This window comes from Panulirus ornatus, chromosome 34 (assembly GCF_036320965.1).
Source record: "Panulirus ornatus isolate Po-2019 chromosome 34, ASM3632096v1, whole genome shotgun sequence".
NCBI classification, from domain to species: Eukaryota; Metazoa; Arthropoda; class Malacostraca; order Decapoda; family Palinuridae; genus Panulirus; species Panulirus ornatus.
The window spans coordinates 12233404-12251407 of NC_092257.1; the positions used below are offsets into that span (position 1 = coordinate 12233404).

The window sequence follows — 18004 nt, forward strand, 5'->3', positions numbered from 1 at the left end:
CAACTTGACAAGTTCAACCACACATTAAGTAGTTCTATAATGACGTTAAATGTATTCAAAATATTTTTTCCTTAAAAGTTACGATCATCAACGGTATACAAAATACTTTCCTTCAAAGTTACGATTACCTAAAGTATAAAATCCTCCCCTTGAAAATTAAGATTATTTAAAAGTATACAAAATCCCTTCCTTGGCAATTACTAAGATCTTGAAAGTATGAAAAATACTTTTCTTAAGTTACAATGATCTTAAACAAAAACTTTTCATAGAACTTACAAAGATCTTATAAGTATAATCTTATAAGTATACAAGACTATGTAGATTACAAAGATATTTCAAATATACAAAATACTTTCTCCCCAAGTTATGAAAGTCTCAAAAGTATACGCAAACGTGACAAACATATCTGCAATTCGTAAATGCTGCCATGTAGACATCAGAGATAAGGATGCAGTAAGTCGTGTCGAGATGAGATAGGATGAAGACGATAAGAATAGCAAGCAAAATATAGAACACAGATTGGCATTTGCTCAGAAAATGTATACACTATAAAGATTCTCTGTCACCATGACATTCTGTGTCTTACCTTCATTTACGTCACATTAATTTACGTCACCTTCGTCTGTGTTGTGAGGTCAGGGTGTGTAGCAGTGTGCACGGGGAGAGAGAGGGTGGGAGGAACAATGGTAATGTACGGGGGAGGAATACCCATCAGCGGCAGCCATTAGTGACCGGGTCAGTAATTAATGTAATGACAACATTGGAGTGTTGGGTAAATATTGGCCAGGAGATGCCACCCTACCTACTGGTGTGTGGGCTACTGCTGGTGGTGATGTGGTGGTGGTGTGGTGGTGATGGTGATGTGGTGGTGGTGGTGTGTGGTGTTGTGGTGTTGGTGTTGGTGGTGTTGGTGGTGTTGTGTGTTGGTGGTGTTGTGTGTTGTTGGTGGTAATTAACGATGGCACCAGTTATTAATGGTTTATTGATCTAACTGCAGACCAAGCCTGCACGTATACACAAAGCACACAGAAAACAGATGGTAGGGGTTATAGAAAAAAAAAATTCCACGGATGGAGAGGAGGGTTAAACAGTCCTGACACAGACATTAGAGTGGCAGATTATCACTAATGATTATTGACGATGTTCACAAGGTCTGGGATGAGGTCTGGGCTGGTCCTGTGGTGGTCTGTGCGAAGTGTGGGGGTGGGGGTGGACGGCTCGATGGTGCCCACCTGCAACAAGGGGACGAGGGATCCCAAGGTGATATGAAGTCAGCCCATAGTCACTGGGAAAGACTTGTTGGTGGGAGAGAGAGAGAGTGAGAGAGAGAGAGAGAGAGAGAGAGAGAGAGAGAGAGAGAGAGAGAGAGAGAGAGAGAGAGAGAGAGAGAGAGAGAGAGAGAGAGATGCAAAGACGGCCCCCTACCGCCGAGTTACCAGCTGTCCAGGTCAAGGAATCACGTGACGACATGTAACCATCACCTCGCTCGCCTAGCGCGTCATCAATCTCACCATCCTGGCCGTCACCATCACTTATAAAACCCCACCACCCTCACTCCCCTCCTTTCCTCCTTTGGACTCACCATCATCATCATCATCATCACAGGGGGGGGGGGGGGGGTCACGTGACCCGCTGAAGGCTGGAGGTGTGCTAAGGAAGTTAACTAAAAGCATCCATAAAGGATATTGATTGCGTGGCCAACCCTCTCTACCTTGCCTCTCCCACCATCCACCCTGCCTCTCTCTCTCTCTCTCTCTCTCTCTCTCTCTCTCTCTCTCTCTCTCTCTCTCTCTCTCTCTCTCTCTCTCTCTCTCTCGTCGTAGGTACTGCTGGGTAGGTAGGTAGGTAGGTAAGTAGGTAGGTAGGTAGGTAGGTAGCAGCTACCGTATCTGCGTCTTTCAGCCCTGCCATCATCATACGTATGTACACTCGCCCTCAGCCGTTACCGCCAGAGTGATAAGCGAGTAGCAACAGGTTGGCTGATCAATCATACGGCTGTTAGGGAGCTGACGCGTGTGTATCGTGGGGAGACAGGCACGTGCTACTGGTGCACAATATATATATATACATATATATATATATATATATATATATATATATATATATATATATATATATATATATATATATATATATATGGGCCACTCTTTCGTCTGTTTCCTTGCGCTACCTCGCTAACGCGGGAGACAGCAACAAAGTATAATATATCATTAATCTCACGTTTGTATTATTTAACATATTTACTCCTATGTTATCCCCTCCTCCTGTAGTATACCGTGTGACATTCCATTCCATCGTTTCATCGTACAACTTGCTCGTGTGGGTCGTGTTTACAAACACATGAGTTAGTTCAGGTCGACCTCTGGTACGTCCTTCCTCTCCAGGATCATTATCTGACCCTCGGTCCGACCCGGCCAGGACGAGGGCCATGTGGGGTTGGAATGCAACACTGAGCCACATGGATTATAACAGGAAACCACAATAAACCACAACTGGTACATATCAATAAATCAAACAGATTAACTCTCAAGAAACCTTACGAAAACCGAAATAAAGAAATAAACTTTCAATAACACAGACTAAAATCATACCAACGCAGGAGAAAATACAATTGGATCCAGAATAAACCTGATCAAGTGACAATGAATGAGACCACCAAGATGGTAGTGTTGGTGATGGTGGTGGTGTTGGTGATGGTGGTAGTGTTGGTGATGGCGGTGGTGTTGGTGATGGTGGTAGTGTTGGCGATGGTGGTAGTGTTGGCGATGGTGGTAGTGTTGGTGACTGTGGTAATGTTGGTGGTGGTGATAGATCTATCAGTGTCTCGTTTCTTTTTCATAATAACTTTACCTTTCACTTACACCATAACTTTTATGATCAAGCTAAACACAGGCCAAGCATGGGAGCGATCTTCCTCTCTCTGGACAGATATGATATCTCCTCTGGGCTCAGTCGAGGTCCTCCGACCTCCCCAGAGCTCAGCTGAGGTCCTCCCACCTCTCCTAAGCTCAGCCGAGGTCCTCTGGCCTCCATTAGGCTCAGGCGAGGTCCTCTGGCCTTCCCTGAGCTCAGCCGAGGTCCTCCGGCCTCCCCTTAGCTCAGCTGAAGTCCTCTAACATCCCTTGGGCTCAGCTAAGGTCCCTCTGGGCTCACCTGAAGCCCCCGACCTCCTCTAATGACTGGGGTCTATGACAACCGGCAGGATCACTTTACCTGTGTTTACATGACAAGTAAGATCGGTAATGGATCCCGTCGGAGCCACATGTTGACTAAGGACTTAATCTGTCCGGCGGAGCTGACTCCCCTGACATAATTCTGTTGTGTGGACTCGTTCCAGATTGGAGTGAGATTTGGGAGTAGGGGATGGGGAGAGAGCTGGGGAGGGAGGGAGGGTTTGATGATGTGGCCTGGCACAGATTAGCCGAGGAGGAGGTGTCGCTAGATGGACCGTGCCCTTCTACCATAAGCGCCTCGTCTCTGGACGTTCCTCAGACGGGGGCCACAAAGAGTGGCGGTCCGAGTGCATTAGCCTTCGGTAAGAACACATCCCCTCCTCATCCGACAGCGCCTCCCTGGCCTTGTATGGTCCTGTTGTTGGATCAGTCTTCCTCCGTGTTTCATATGAGTCTCCGGGTTCGACGTTTTTGATTTGTCTTAAGCCTCATAAAAATCCACTGGAAGCCATGTCATCCTGAACACTGAGGGTCCATGTCACGAAGCATTACACAAACTCTTCGTAGTTTTTTCTGCAGCTGCTGTTCCTCAAGACATAAAGTACCATTCTAAACCCGCTCATCTTTTTCCTATAGTTGCATCAGTTCCACCCGTGGCTTATCGCTACAGTATAATGAGGAACAGCTTCGCCCCTTCGTCACACATTCACAGAACTCCATGTATATCGTTCTCACAGGAGTCAAGACATGGTACATATACACAAGGTTAAGAGACGGAGGAACACGAGTGTAAAACTCTCTCCTCATAACACACGAATAGTAATAAGCACTTCCCAGCGGGAGCACCTCACACTCTGACCCGTGATGAAGCGTCCTGGGGACTCGACTAGAAAGGGCGTCACCAGGAAGGTGTGCGGGGTTCCACTAGACTTTAGTGGCCAGCGTTGGTGTTAGAAAGCTCTGGCTCAACACCTGATCAGAGGTGGTGCCAGCACCATCTGGTCAAAGGTCTGGCAACAATGCGCTCAAAAGTTCTGGTACTGTCTGGTCAAAGGTTCCCGCATCGGCTGCTCACAGATCGCCCCACTGCTCGCCGACACGACGCAGCTGAATCAGGAGTCACTCCAAGTGAAGGCGTCTCTCACCAGACAGCTTCTGACGAAGGACCTCTGTGTAGTCTCCCACAACACAGTGGCTGGAGGTTGATCAAGGAATTCTGACCTCGGTTAGGAGGTCAGTCCTACCCGAATCACAGCTGAGGTAGTGAAAGAGGATGTTGGTGTGCGGCTGGTCACCTCAGCTGGACTCATACTCGCTGTCTACCTTCATTATGACAACCTTTCAACACAGACGACACCATGCGTGCCGAGGGAGGCGGGCGGTGGCGTCGAAGATCCGCAAGGTCACAGATGCAGTCCGATGGTGTCGTCCTCGATCCCTTTTTACAAATGTCTCGAGAGACGTCGCACAGCTTTCCACCGACCCCTCACCTCCACCACCTGGGGCGCAGTATCGTGGGCGGTGGATGCTCGAAGGCCTCTTCCCCTGGGTGTTGGACTCAGCGCCTCGAGTCCACAGCATCTTGACCCTCCCCCTCCTATCCCTGCCACAGTCGTGTCATGTCGACCAGCCGTGAGCCAGGGAGGGTCACACCTCAGGTCAAGACCCGACCAGAGTCTAATCTTCTCGAGGTATCTATCACGCCCTGAGGGGCGCCTCGACGCTGTGGATGTGATGCAACATACACCACTTTCATGTTTTGTGCATGACTCCTTTTTCTTCGGAGCAACGGTGGCAAAAAACGAAGCCTGATACTCTCTCTCTGCCCACGGATAACATTAATGTTTATAATTAAACACACACACACACACACACACACATATATATATATATGGTGTCTGTGTTCATACGTTTTTCCCATTTTCTACACAGCTGCATACATCTGTCCAGTTAAATATCGTGTCGGGCTTCGTTCAGACGTGGAGTGAGACCTTCGGATGAACACAGAAATGCAACATGAATCACTAGGATGGCAGTGACGCTCACAACAAGTGGTGTAGTGGCACTGCAGACGGAGTGCCACCAGCAGGTTCGTCAAAGAGTAAAAAATCCATAAGAACATTAATTGACACAGACTGCAAACGTACATTTCCTATAAGCGTGCCACAAATAGTATAGATCATGACTGTGGTTATATAACGTATATAAATCACAGGATTATACCACTGGGGTTATGAAACTACGAATTATAATCATATGACGTATTGCATGACTGTATGTAGTGTAGAGGAATGTATGTTTATATGTTATCTATCAAAAAGTTTATATTCCTCAGCCTCTGTGTCCATGGCTAGGCCACGGTACCTCACTGGGTTTCTGGGGCGCACCCCAGAGTGGCACCCTTCCACAACCAAACAACTCACCCACCACCTTGGCACCCTTCCACAACCAAACAACTCACCCACCACCTTGGCACCCTTCCACAACCAAACAACTCACCCACCACCTTGGCACCCTTCCACAACCAAAAACCCAGCAGCGTGGTGCCCTCTAAGCCCGGGGCAGATCAATCTCCACAGCCAAGGAGAAGACTAAAGCACTCCATAATCAAGTCAAGCTAAGCTGGTGAACCTCGGGATGGGCACAGACCAGGTCAAGGGGTGGATATCATAACCCAAAGGTGCCAGGCCGGGCGTGCCACCGACTCTCTGTCGGTACGTGAGGCCCCAGCAGGCCCTACGTGGCCTCGACGGACTCCCGCGGCTCAACTCCCTGTCGACTTGAGCCGACGCTGTCATTAGCGTCTGACACTGACCTGGCACTCATTTGCATATGAGAAGAACTTATTTCCACCTAATTTGTGCGATAAGGTTATCAGAGGATTTGTGTGGTTGTCTGATCCCAAAAGACCTCTTAACAATATTGATAACCGTGACTCGACGCAACCCTTTATGTGGCTGAGTGGTTGCCAGTAGCGTGCAGTGTTGCCACTAGTGTGGAGTGTTGCCACCAGTAGCGTGCAGTGTTACCAGTAGTGTGGAGTGTTGCCACCAGTAGCGTGGAGTGTTGCCACCATTAGTGTAGAGTGTTGCCAGTAGCATGGAGTGTTGCCAATGGCGTGGAGTGTTGCCACCAGTAGTGTGGAGTGTTGCCAATAGCGTGGAGTGTTGCCACCAGTAGTGTGGAATGTTGCCAACAGTGTGGAGTGTTGTCAAGAGCATGGTGTTGCCAGTAGTGTGAAGTGTTGCCACCAGTGTGGAGTGTTGCCAGTAGTGTGGAATGTTACCACTAGCAAGGGGTGTTGCCAGTTACGTGGATGGTTGCCAACAATGTGAAAGGCTGACAGATGTGTGGAGGATTATGTTGAAGGTTGTCAACAGAGTGGATGATCATGTGGAAGGTTGCCAGTAATGGGGAGAGTTGCTAACACTGTGAAGGGTTGTCAGCAATATATTTCTTTTTTATTTTAGATGAGACGGCCCGGGCAACTGAGGCCCTAATCAAGGCCATCCCATGAACACTATATATATATATATATATATATATATATATATATATATATATATATATATATATATATATATATATATATATATATACACCCTAGCTTGTCAGGTACCCATTTCATCGACTGCGGACTGACTGCTGTAACCAGGATTCGAACCTATGCACTCGAACCTGGAGAACTGTCAACAGAACGGAGGCTTGCCAACAATTTGGAGGGTCTTGAGGAGAGTTGACGGTAGTTTGTACATTGGAAGGACAGGTAACAGAAGACCAGATGGTCTACGACTAGGTTATCTGCTAGATACCAGAAGACCTTACGTTCTATGACGAGGTTATCTTCAGGAGGACAGTACGTTGGAACGACGGATAACAAGACATGATGGCCTGTGACGAGGTTATCTGCAGAAGGACAGTACGTTGGAACGACGGATAACAAGACATGATGGCCTGTGACGAGGTTATCTGCAGGAATATCAATATAGACAGAGACAAGATAGTAATGCTAGAGGCTCTTCCCCACACCCTCTATCATGGAGTAACAAGAAGCATCAAGAAAGTATACTGACGGAAATTCTACTGGAAAGTCTGAATGGAAAACGGTGAAATTTCAAAGGAAGGAAGATGAAATACGTGGATTATCATATTTCCTCATTTGAACAGGTTTTCTTCAAAGTGATATCTGATAACATTAAGGTAACTGCTAAGCCGTGATTTGTATGTATAGATGGCAGTGTACTCCGGTCTGCACTACCTCTATGGACGGAAAAGTGAGGGAGGCGCCCCCACGCCTGGCTAGGGTTCCCTCTCCAGGTGTACTAACAGAGGAGGAGGGAGAAGCGCCCCACATGCTGGCTGGCTGGGGGGTTCCCTCTCCAGCTGAGTGTCAGGTAATGTATGCATCACAAGGTGAGCTGTTACTCTCCACAGCCTCCCTGGGGCGCCTGGCTAGCGTGCATCCTGGGCCATCCTGTTTCGTCTCACGGTTCTGGTCTGGATTTCGTGGCACTGGAAACCTCTTTTCCAAAACCCACGTCTTTCTTTGATATGCTTCAGGCCATTACAAAAGTTATACTTCTATTGTTATGGTCAGAAGCATCTGGTGTCTTAATATCCGTTCCCTCTGTCTGTATGGGCAGCCAGGCGGACGGTCAGGGAAGAGTACAAACCCATACGGTAAGGTCTGACCCTAAGGTGGAGCCAAGAACTGGGACTTGAAGGTACTAAGGTCTGGCCCGAAGGGAACTCTGTGTAAAGTTTGGGACTTGAAGGTTGTCAGCACCTCACAGTACGGGCTATGGCCTCAAAATTATGACTCAGGGTAGAGAGCTTCTGCCGAGGAACATTTCACTGCAGAACAGTCTATCACAGCCGAAGAACAGCGCAGAACACAGCACGGAACAATCTATCACAGCCGGGGAACACCGTAGAACACAGCATGGAACAGTCTATCACAGCCGGGGAACACCGTAGAACACAGCACGACACAGCAGTAGATGCTGTTGGTAGCGGCGGAGAAGATGGCTAGGCTGGGCTGGGCTGGGGAGGCCGGCGTCGTTTGAAATGTGCACATCATGAACCCGACAAATTACTGTGTGTGTGTAGAGCCAGTAACTGATCGCTGCGGCTTATTTACCTTTCCTCGCGCCACTGTGGGAGTAGGGGGGAAGGAGGAGGAGAAGTGGTCATCCCTACCCACTACCCTCCCATCCCCATCAATCCCTAACGCCTCCCCACCCACCCTCACTATCCAGCCCCAACCACTCCCACACCCGCCCAGCGATACGTTAGCCGAGCCTAGCCCGGCTGGCTGGCCGGCTGGCTGGCGGGAGGTTACGCTCTCCCGTCTCCACCACTCGGCCGGCACCACCTTCATCATTATCGCCTCGCCTTCGTCTCGCCGAAGCTCATGATCTCCCACGGGTAACTTACCTACCAGTCATCCGGGGCTGTGGTTAGTGTAGCGGCGGAGGAAAAAATAAACCTCCCACATCCCGGACATCTGAAACGAAGGCAAGAGAGGGAGAGAGGGACACGGGGGAGAAAGATTGGCTGAGTAACCTCATTTGTTTAAATAGGAATGGTTAACGTATGCGCGGGCACGAACGGGGTGGCGAGCGACTCTGCCATTTCTAGCTAATATTTTTTTCCTCTCTCTTTCTCTCTCTCTCCTGCCTTTACGCCCGCCTCAACTACTCAAACACCGACGACAAGGAGATAGTCTACGAGTAGAAGCTGGCCAGGCGACCAGTCAGGAAGAAGGGGAGTTGGCGGCGGAGGAACGAAGGTTAGAAACGGCGTGGATCTGTGGAGAATTGGATAAACACACCTGTGGCCGGCCAGGGCTAAAACCCTTGCGTCTGCCGCTGATCAACACGCTGATGAGGGCCGATGACGCAGCGACTCCTGCCTCCCGCCAGGGGCCTCGCCAACCTGTAGAGGGCTCTCCTGTGGACACAGGGGCGGCCCCATATGGCAGGTCCTGCCCGCCCTCAGGTAGGTACCTGTACCGCCCCTGGACTACTAGTGAGCCTGCTTCAAGCCTCGGAGTGGTCTTGCTGCCTCTCCATCTCTACCGATCGAGTCATAACCCACTAGAGATTTTAGCTCACTGATCAGAGGCTTGATCTTAATATAGCAAACCTCTTCGTAACCTGGAAGCTGTGTTGTCTTTATCCTAGCCCAACGTTGGTTTAACCTAACCTAGTGGCTTCCTTGCCACACCAAGATGCCTGCATTATCCTAACCTAGCTCATTCTTCGTCTGTACTCAGCTGAAAGCTTCGTTATCTCAGCCTAGCTTTTACCTTGCCATTAAGAGATTTTCTAGCTCTATCAAAGCAGGTATATCGCCTTAACCGAGCACGCACAGCTCCTTTACTCTGATGCAGAGGTTCCATTAACTTGACCTAGCTCTTGCTCTCACCTTAACCGAGCACAGGCAGCTCCCTTACTGTGATACAGAAACTCCATTACCTTAAGCTAGCTGTTTCTCTGATAGAAATAGCTAACCCCATTGTACTAACCTAGCTGACAAACAATTGGTTCATTATCTCCGTCTTTCACTACTGGCAGTCACCATTAAGGGGCATTTCCCAAACCTTTATTTCCTATCCTATATCATCTTGTACTTAACATAGCACCTCGCTTATCTTTGTTCCTTGCGTACGACGAAACGACCCTTGTGCATGACAGTACGACCCTCATGTACGGTGGTACGACCTTTGAACACGACCATATGACCTTTGAGCACGGCGTTATTACCCTTGGGTCTGATGGCCTGACCTTTGACTTTACCATCTTTGGCAATGGTCGTACAGACGTGCTCAAGGGTCGTACTGTCGTGCTCAAGGGTCGTACCGTCGAGCTCAAGGGTCGTACCGTCGTGCTCAAGGGTCGTACCGTCGTGCTCAAGGGTCGTACCGTCGTGCTCAAGGGTCGTACCGTCGTGCTCAAGGTTCGTACCGTCGTGCTCAAGGGTCGTACCGTCGTGCTCAAGGGCATTAGTATGCCAGACACATTCTTTGGCTCTCCTGCCCCTCTCCCCCTATACCTCCCTATGTGAACACCTACTATTTACCCATCACTTGCCTTCCTCCCCAGTGTGTGGCTTGCCTAACGACTCCTTAGTTGACCCTGTCCCTTGTGGGGAGAAGGGGGGGGGGGGTGAGAGGACGGGGGGTCACGACCCAATATCTGTTGGTGGTATTGTTTTGGTGACGTGTGTGTGTGTGTGTGTGTGTGTGTGTGTGTGTGTGTGTGTGTGTGTGTGTAATTACCTGCGTGTATGGTTGGGGTATTTCTTCACTCGTGGGGTCGCCATCCCTTGAATATTTTCTGCTGTCATGCCTTTTTTTCCCCTTTAATTACACTGAACATCTTCATGATTCAGTTCATACCAGTCATCCATCACTATGATAAGCTACAAACACTGCTGCTTTACGTCTTCACAGAGAAGACAGTGCTCAATTTCTCGCCATGAAGTTGAGATTTTTCTTGTTGTCGCACATTTCCCTCCCCCTGGTCTTCGTCGATACACGGAAACCGTGTGAGACACACAAAGGTTGTGATCAGGTCGCTTCTTACTCTTCTGCCGTCCGTGTTGGACCCACTCAAGGCCTCTGTCCTTCTTCTGTATTTCAGCTGCCTGCTGGTGCCCTCCGCTAGCTCTTCGCTGGTGATGTCAACATTTATAACATCAGTATAAATGCTCTTGATGTATTCCTAGCGACCGGGCGACTAGCCCTGCTAAATATACTCCACACACACTCATATCCTGCTGGTATACTGAGCATACCTGATATACCCAGGTAGTTTACCCAATTATACAGCTTAACTACCCTCTCCAGCAAATATACCTAGGTAGTATACCAAGATATACACAGCCCCTTTCCCCCCACGTACCCCAGGCAATACAATATACTCCCCGGACATACCCGGCGGTATCCCAAGCATACCCAGCAGGGAGGGCGTGGTGTGGCGTGGAGTAAACCTCCCCCCACCACCGTCTTCACACCCGAGCGATCACTCCGCCACGCCCGTTCACGAAGACCAACACTCGATGTCGCGCGGAAAACAGCGCGAAACACAGGCCGGCCCCCACACGACATTGTTCCTCGATCCTCCTCGGCCCACTCGAAGTCGGGCCTTTATCCCGGCCTTGTTGGGCGGACAAAGGCGCTACGGGAGCACGTCTGCAGATCCAGGTACTCGGAGAGGCGTCAAGGAGGGCGAAGAACACCCTTTGAGAAGTCGAGTCTGCGACGCGTGCAGACTGGCTAATGCGGGCGGAGGATCTGCCTGAAGGAGAGGTCTTGTTCCTGACGAAGGTAAAGGGTCGGCCGGGGTGAAACGTAAAAGGGACTGGACTACAAACTGGTTATCTTGAGGAAGCTTTCAAAATTCAATGACATTGATTTTTGAGGTAAGCTGTAAACTATGTTCCAGACTATCTCAGCTGCAGGCCAGTTATCCTAGCCTAGTTGTCAAACTTTTTATGGGGTTATCTTAAAGTAGGTGTGTAGTTTGTCATCTTATGTTGATAAGTGTTATCTCAGTCATTTCCTCCATCACGAGAAAATTATGCTAATCATGCCCTGGATTCAAATGAACATTTTCACTGGTCACACACATAGCGAGAACGTATGTGGTCTTAGAATTAACCTTAAGACCTGAGGAAAGTGTATGGGATTTTGATAGACTTCATGCCCAAACAACCAATCATCCAATTAACTTACCCTAGCCTCCTATGATTGGTTCTTGATTATTACAGATTTTATATAATTACCCCTAGGTAACTAAATACTTCTAAAAATACCTATGCACTCCTATAGACTGCTATAACTGCTACACACTTCTATAACTATCTTTTGTCTATCATAGACTCCTATAATGAATGACATTTTAAGGCTCATCTGATTACCTATAACCTATCATGCATTTCCATGATTACTCCTGGACTTGTCATATACAACTCACACATAACCACAACTTCATTTAGTTTCTTCCATTCACCATCCACTTATATACGACTAATTTACTTCTTTAAAACAAACCTAACAAGTGTCTTGCTTAATTTTCTAGTTTAGAAACTTAAAAGTCGTGATCAAGTCACTTCGCAATCTTCTCTCTTCAATGGCGTGCAAATTTAGGCCACTAGCCTTTCCCTGTGACTCAGTTTTCTTAGTTCCGGTACCGTCTTTCTTGCTCTCCTCTGGACCTTCTCCAGTAGCTCTATATGTGCTTCCGTGGTGCGGTGGTGACCAAACTTGAGGAGGAGGATCTGGTTCTGGTCCTGTGTCGGACGCGAACACCTTCCTGGATATTTCCTCATCCACATACTTGAGTGGTACTCAGGCAGGTGGTCACCTTTACTGCTCTCCAAAGGCAGGACCTCGGTGACAGGTCAGGGACGACGTTCAGTCCCGAGTCCTAAGTACCAAGTGTGTGTATGTGTGTGTGTGTGTGTGTGTGTGTGTGTGTGTGTGTGTGTGTGTGTGTGTGTGTGTGTGTGTAAGGCTCCCGTGGAGGCTCCTGGCGGCGGTGACCGCCTCTGATCCTAAGCAGGAGAGCAGGTTAAGTCGTGGGCTTCACCTCCCTGGGGTCCACCGGCCACCGGCCTCCCACACCACTAGATATCTCCCCCCTCCTCCACCATCATCACCTCTCCCTACACCCACCTCCGCCCCCCTACAAGCCTGGCCTCGCAACTCGCCCCTGACGCAGCCCTGACGTACCCCCAGCACTGTAGATTACGTTGCCGAACGCAACCTAAACGCACTCTAACGCCAAAGCAGATCCCCTAGCGTGCACCTAACACAATCTAACAATGAAGCATGTCGCCTAACGCACCACTAACGCAGTCTAACACTGAAACACGTTCCCTCATGCACCCCTACGTAGTGTAACACTGTGGGACACGCCGTCTAACGCTTATGCAAACAGGTGAGGACCAATATGTAGGTGGCGCTGTACACTACTAAGTCCTAGAGAACTTGTGGAAACTCGGGAGTTACTCTGCTACTGAACGGAGAGGAAGAAACCGTGCCACACCACACTCTACCAGTGGTCACATGGACTCCATCATAGGTGGACACAGTTTCTAAGTCATTACACCAATTTCCCGGAACCACACGAACACTAACACCTTCCTCCCCTCCTCACACTCGGCCGCAACACACTCCACCGTAACACGCACCCTCACCTCGCAACACACACACACACTCCCTCTCCCTCTTTCCTTACGACGCACTTAGATAAAACACACACACACACACACACTTTTCAAGTCAACGAAACGCACTTTCCTTTCCAGCCGACGCACTTACCCTCAGCTGACCACAGTGTGATTTATGAATACCTCACTCCACCCCAACCCACCCTCAAACCAGTAGCCCCACATGATCCCTCGCCTCCACTATTACAACACCTGCATAACGAACGTTATCATTGTGATATATAAAACACAATCAACCATTTCTCTACTCAACCCCCCACCCACCACCCGTCGTCCTAATTTGAATACGCTGCGGTCTACGGTCGCTGGGGAGAGACTGAAATTAGCAGTAAAAAGCGCATATAAAACACCTTTTAATGTTTGTCCCAATATGACATAAAAAAAAGTCCCTCGTTAGCCCCGGGTGTGGATTGTTCTAAATCGCTAAAAAGGACATAAAATCAGTGCAATTAAGAGACAATCGCGAGCAATTAGATGGTTCATGGTTGTTTCTCGGGTAATTATGCAGCGGAGCCGTTGTCTGAGAGGTCACGGCTGGTGATTTTAGCGTGGGAAAACAGACCAATGTTAACTATGGTTTATATCATTATTAATCCAAGTCAACCCCCTTCAAAAAACCCGTTTTCTTCAACGATAAACAAGAGCTGACATCATCCTGGTCACTTCGATGGTTCCTGCTTCGTCTGCCATCGTCCGTGATGTACGTGTGGGCGTCGGGAGGGAGGTCGCAGGAGCCTTCTTCACTAGCCTCTTGCGTGGCCGCTGAGCGCGGACGAACGTTCTACATAACTGTTCGAGGCTGCTGGACGCATCTGTGACTACATCAAGGATCGAGTCGATTAGAGTTTCCTTTCTTTTTTTTTGTCTAATTCAGATTCCTGTAGCATCCTTGTGGGCCTACATGTGACTCCGTGTAGGCCTGTATTTAGGCCTAAATGTGCACTTTATCCTCGGCTTTTATAAGGGGGGGGTGGCTGGAGAGGGGGATGGAGGGGGGCTTAAAATGATATCAATATGGTTGGGATGTGAAGCCACGCGGGCAGTTCCACAGCCGAAGGCGAGAAAGGTGGACCCCAGCGTGACGCTTTTGTCGTCATCTCAGAACCTCAATTTTACGCCTGATTGCTCCTGCCTGGCTTGGCTTTGTGGCTTTGAGTCTGGCCTTCATTCACCCGGGCGTCTTACAGCTCCACTTCCTACCCCGTAAGAGGAGCGTACCGGCCCGTACCGTCGCGTACACGATCTCTCTCTCTGGACACAGACGGTATCGAATCTCTTGATTGTAAGTTTCACTTGGGAGGGAAGTGGCTGTGTGTGTGTGTGTGTGTGTGTGTGTGTGTGTGTGTGTGTGTGTGTGTGTGTGTGTGTGTGGAGATGGTATCGCGTATTGACGGTACTGAGGTACGAGTTGAGAGGAAGGTGGTACGTATTGGGTAGGGTCTACTGTACCGTCCATACGGCCAAGTTAGCGTTCTTGATGTGTACCGTTGAGTGGTACTTTGTCTGACGATGATCTGTAATAACGGTACGACGGTATGGCTCCCTTCCTTAATCACCCTGAACATTACGGTACGACCCTTGAACACGACGGTACGACCCTTGAGCAGGACGGTACAACCCCTGAGCACGACGGTACGACCCTTGGGTCGGGTCAAAGGTTCATACCGCAATTACCGAGGTGAAACCGTCGTGATCAAGGATCGTACCGTCGTGCTTAAGAATCCTACTGTCGCTCAAGGAATTTAACATACACTATTCATAACTAAAAACACATTTGATGATATCTTTGTGGCCTCGGAGAGAGAGAGAGAGAGAGAGAGAGAGAGAGAGAGAGAGAGAGAGAGAGAGAGAGAGAGAGAGAGAGAGAGAGAGAATCATAGAGTCCCGTACATTCGGTCTCCTTGTACTGCTACTACGTGGGGTCCTTGTAGCGACCTGGGTTTCCTGATAATCAATGGCGGATGTTGTGGCGTGCAGAACCAGCCGGGTCTCGTTGTTTTATGGCCGTACATCATCACCACCACCATCTGCAGCAGTAGCAGTAGTAGCAGTAGGAGTAGGAGTAGCAGCAGCAGTAGTAGTAGCAGTAGTAGCAGCAGTAATAGTAGTAGCAGCAGCAGCATTAATATGAGCGTTCTAAATTTATTTTGGACCAAGACCAGACCAGACCAGGAACTGTTCTTCGGGCTCGACCAACTCATCCTCGCAAGGCTCACTAAACACACACTATACACACTCACTATACATCTCCCAGGGACTATACATCTCCCAGGGGGGAATTACATCACTTTCCACAATCACTACATCTGACGTCGGACTTGGGCTGTCCCTTACTTTGTTTACAAGAACTATACTTTTCCCCCTAGTATGATTGCCACACTTTACAAGCCTCATACTTCCCCTGGTACTACACTCGTCCCTCGTATGACCCCGACACTTTACAAGCCTCGTTACTACGTCTACCAGCACAGCAAGCATCATACCAGCCTCCCCCGTGAAGACTTGCGTCCGAGACCACCACACCTGACGCCACTGGAGGCTAGCCACCCATCCATCACGACCTCCGCAACTGGAGCCAGGATAATTACCTGTAATTATCTGTACCAACAATACTTACTGACGGCACGGAACCTAATTATCATCACTACATAAACACTGATAATTGAGCCAATATTAATTACATATAATCTCCATCGTGATAATAGCCCCCCCCCCCACCTCCCTTAGTTGGTCGTCCAACTATTCCCTCGTTAATTAGCAGCGCATAAAACTGCTTGATTAGACTACAGCCAATCCTTCTACCACTCTGGCAGGGTTGGCGCCCACCACCACCACGACCACCACCAAACCCCCCCAACAGACACACGTCTCACCACTACCAACCCAGTTCCTCCTTTGTGGTGTGGTTGGTAATGGTCACATGTAACACAAATGACCTGGCGTCACGGGTAGGTTGGGGGGAGGGGGAGGGGGCGTGCGTGGGGCGAGGGAGGAAGGGTAGACGTAATAACCCACTGAGGAAGAAGGGGAGAGAGAGAGAGAGAGAGAGAGAGAGAGAGAGAGAGAGAGAGAGAGAGAGAGAGAGAGAGAGAGAGAGAGAGAGAGAGAGAGGTGTCCTTGTTCTGGAGCCACTCGAGGACCCCACAGGCCAGTGCCTCACAAAGCCGTGCAAGGGAAGTACAGTACACTGGTTCCCTCAGAACCCGGGCACGGAGAAAGAGGAACCCCGCGGAAGTGGCTGGTTCCGTGTGTTTAATTCCTGCCCGCCAGTGTGTGTGTGTGTGTGTGTGTGTGTGTGTGTGTCATTCCACGTATCTTAATCTATGGAGTTTTCTTTCTCCTCTTTTATTTCTCTCTGGAATTTCTATATATCCTCCACGCAGCCGTCGACACAATGGCCTAATCCTTTACGGGCGACGCAGAAGAAGGGAAGGAAACCCATCACGAAACTTTCCTGCCGGAAGTTTTTGGGTAAATGAAAGGACAATTTTCCTATTATTTTTGGCGTGTGGAACTGGTACGTGGGTTGTATACTGTCCTGCGAGTGACATGTGTGTTACCATCTTGACCCTGGAGAACATGTGTGTTATCATCCTGACCCTGGAGAACATGTCTGTTACCATCTTGACCCTGGAGAACATGTGTGTTATCATCCTGACCCTGGAGAACATGTGTGTTACCATCTTGACCCTGGAGAACATGTGTGTTATCATCCTGACCCTGGAGAACATGTGTGTTATCATCCTGACACTGGAGAACATGTGTGTTATCATCCTGACCCTGGAGAACATGTGTGTTATCATCCTGACCCTGGGCAGGGAGGGGGCTTCAGTGGTTTGAAACCTGCTTCGTCACCTCGAACTCCAGACAAGGAAAACGAGGCATTGAGGATCATGCTTGTAAATCACCCTCCTCATCTGCTGGACGCGTAAGGCACGGCTCCCGTCCTCATGACTGGCAATTTGGAAGCTAACAACCGCCGACTCTAGAAATACACGTAGAGCATTTATCTCATGACGTATCTTTAGATCTTGACTCTTATGGTTCGGGCTGTACAACCGCCAATACGTATTGGTTCATCTGTACCAACAACACTGGCTACCTACGCTCTTCCTCAGCACACGAGTGGTGGACACGAGTAGACTATGGGAGAGGGGAAATAGCCCGGGTTAGGTTGAGGAGCCTAGGACCAAGGTAGAGTAGTCCCGGGGCAGGGAGAGTAGTCTAGGGCCAAGGTACCAAGGTAGAGTAGTCCCATGCCAAGGGGGAGTAGTTCTGAGCCAGTGGGGAGATTACCCCAGGCCAGCGGGGAGAATAGCCCACACAACAGGGAACCATCAACATACTTCTAACGGCAGATACAGACGGCTTGCTCCAGGTCGTGTCTGTCCTGCCACACTGGGCCCGAATGAGGCCTTTAGCATCAGCAATCTCGTTAGCCAACTATATCTAGAGGATCGAGATCCTTACAATTTAGAATTGGCGGCGATGCTTTGGGATCCGATCCTTCTCAACATCTGTTATGTGGAGGATCCGATCCTTCGCAACATCTGTTATGTGGAGGATCCGATCCTTCTCAACATCTGTTATGT

The 18004-nt window shown here is 49.2% G+C and overlaps 1 protein-coding gene across 1 annotated transcript in view; it reads right to left on the minus strand.

The window, feature by feature from the left end:
- LOC139759853 (apoptosis regulatory protein Siva-like) overlaps positions 1 to 18004 on the minus strand; it is a 137368-nt gene that overhangs the window by 49152 nt on the left and 70212 nt on the right. The gene's annotated exons all lie outside the window — the stretch shown is intronic.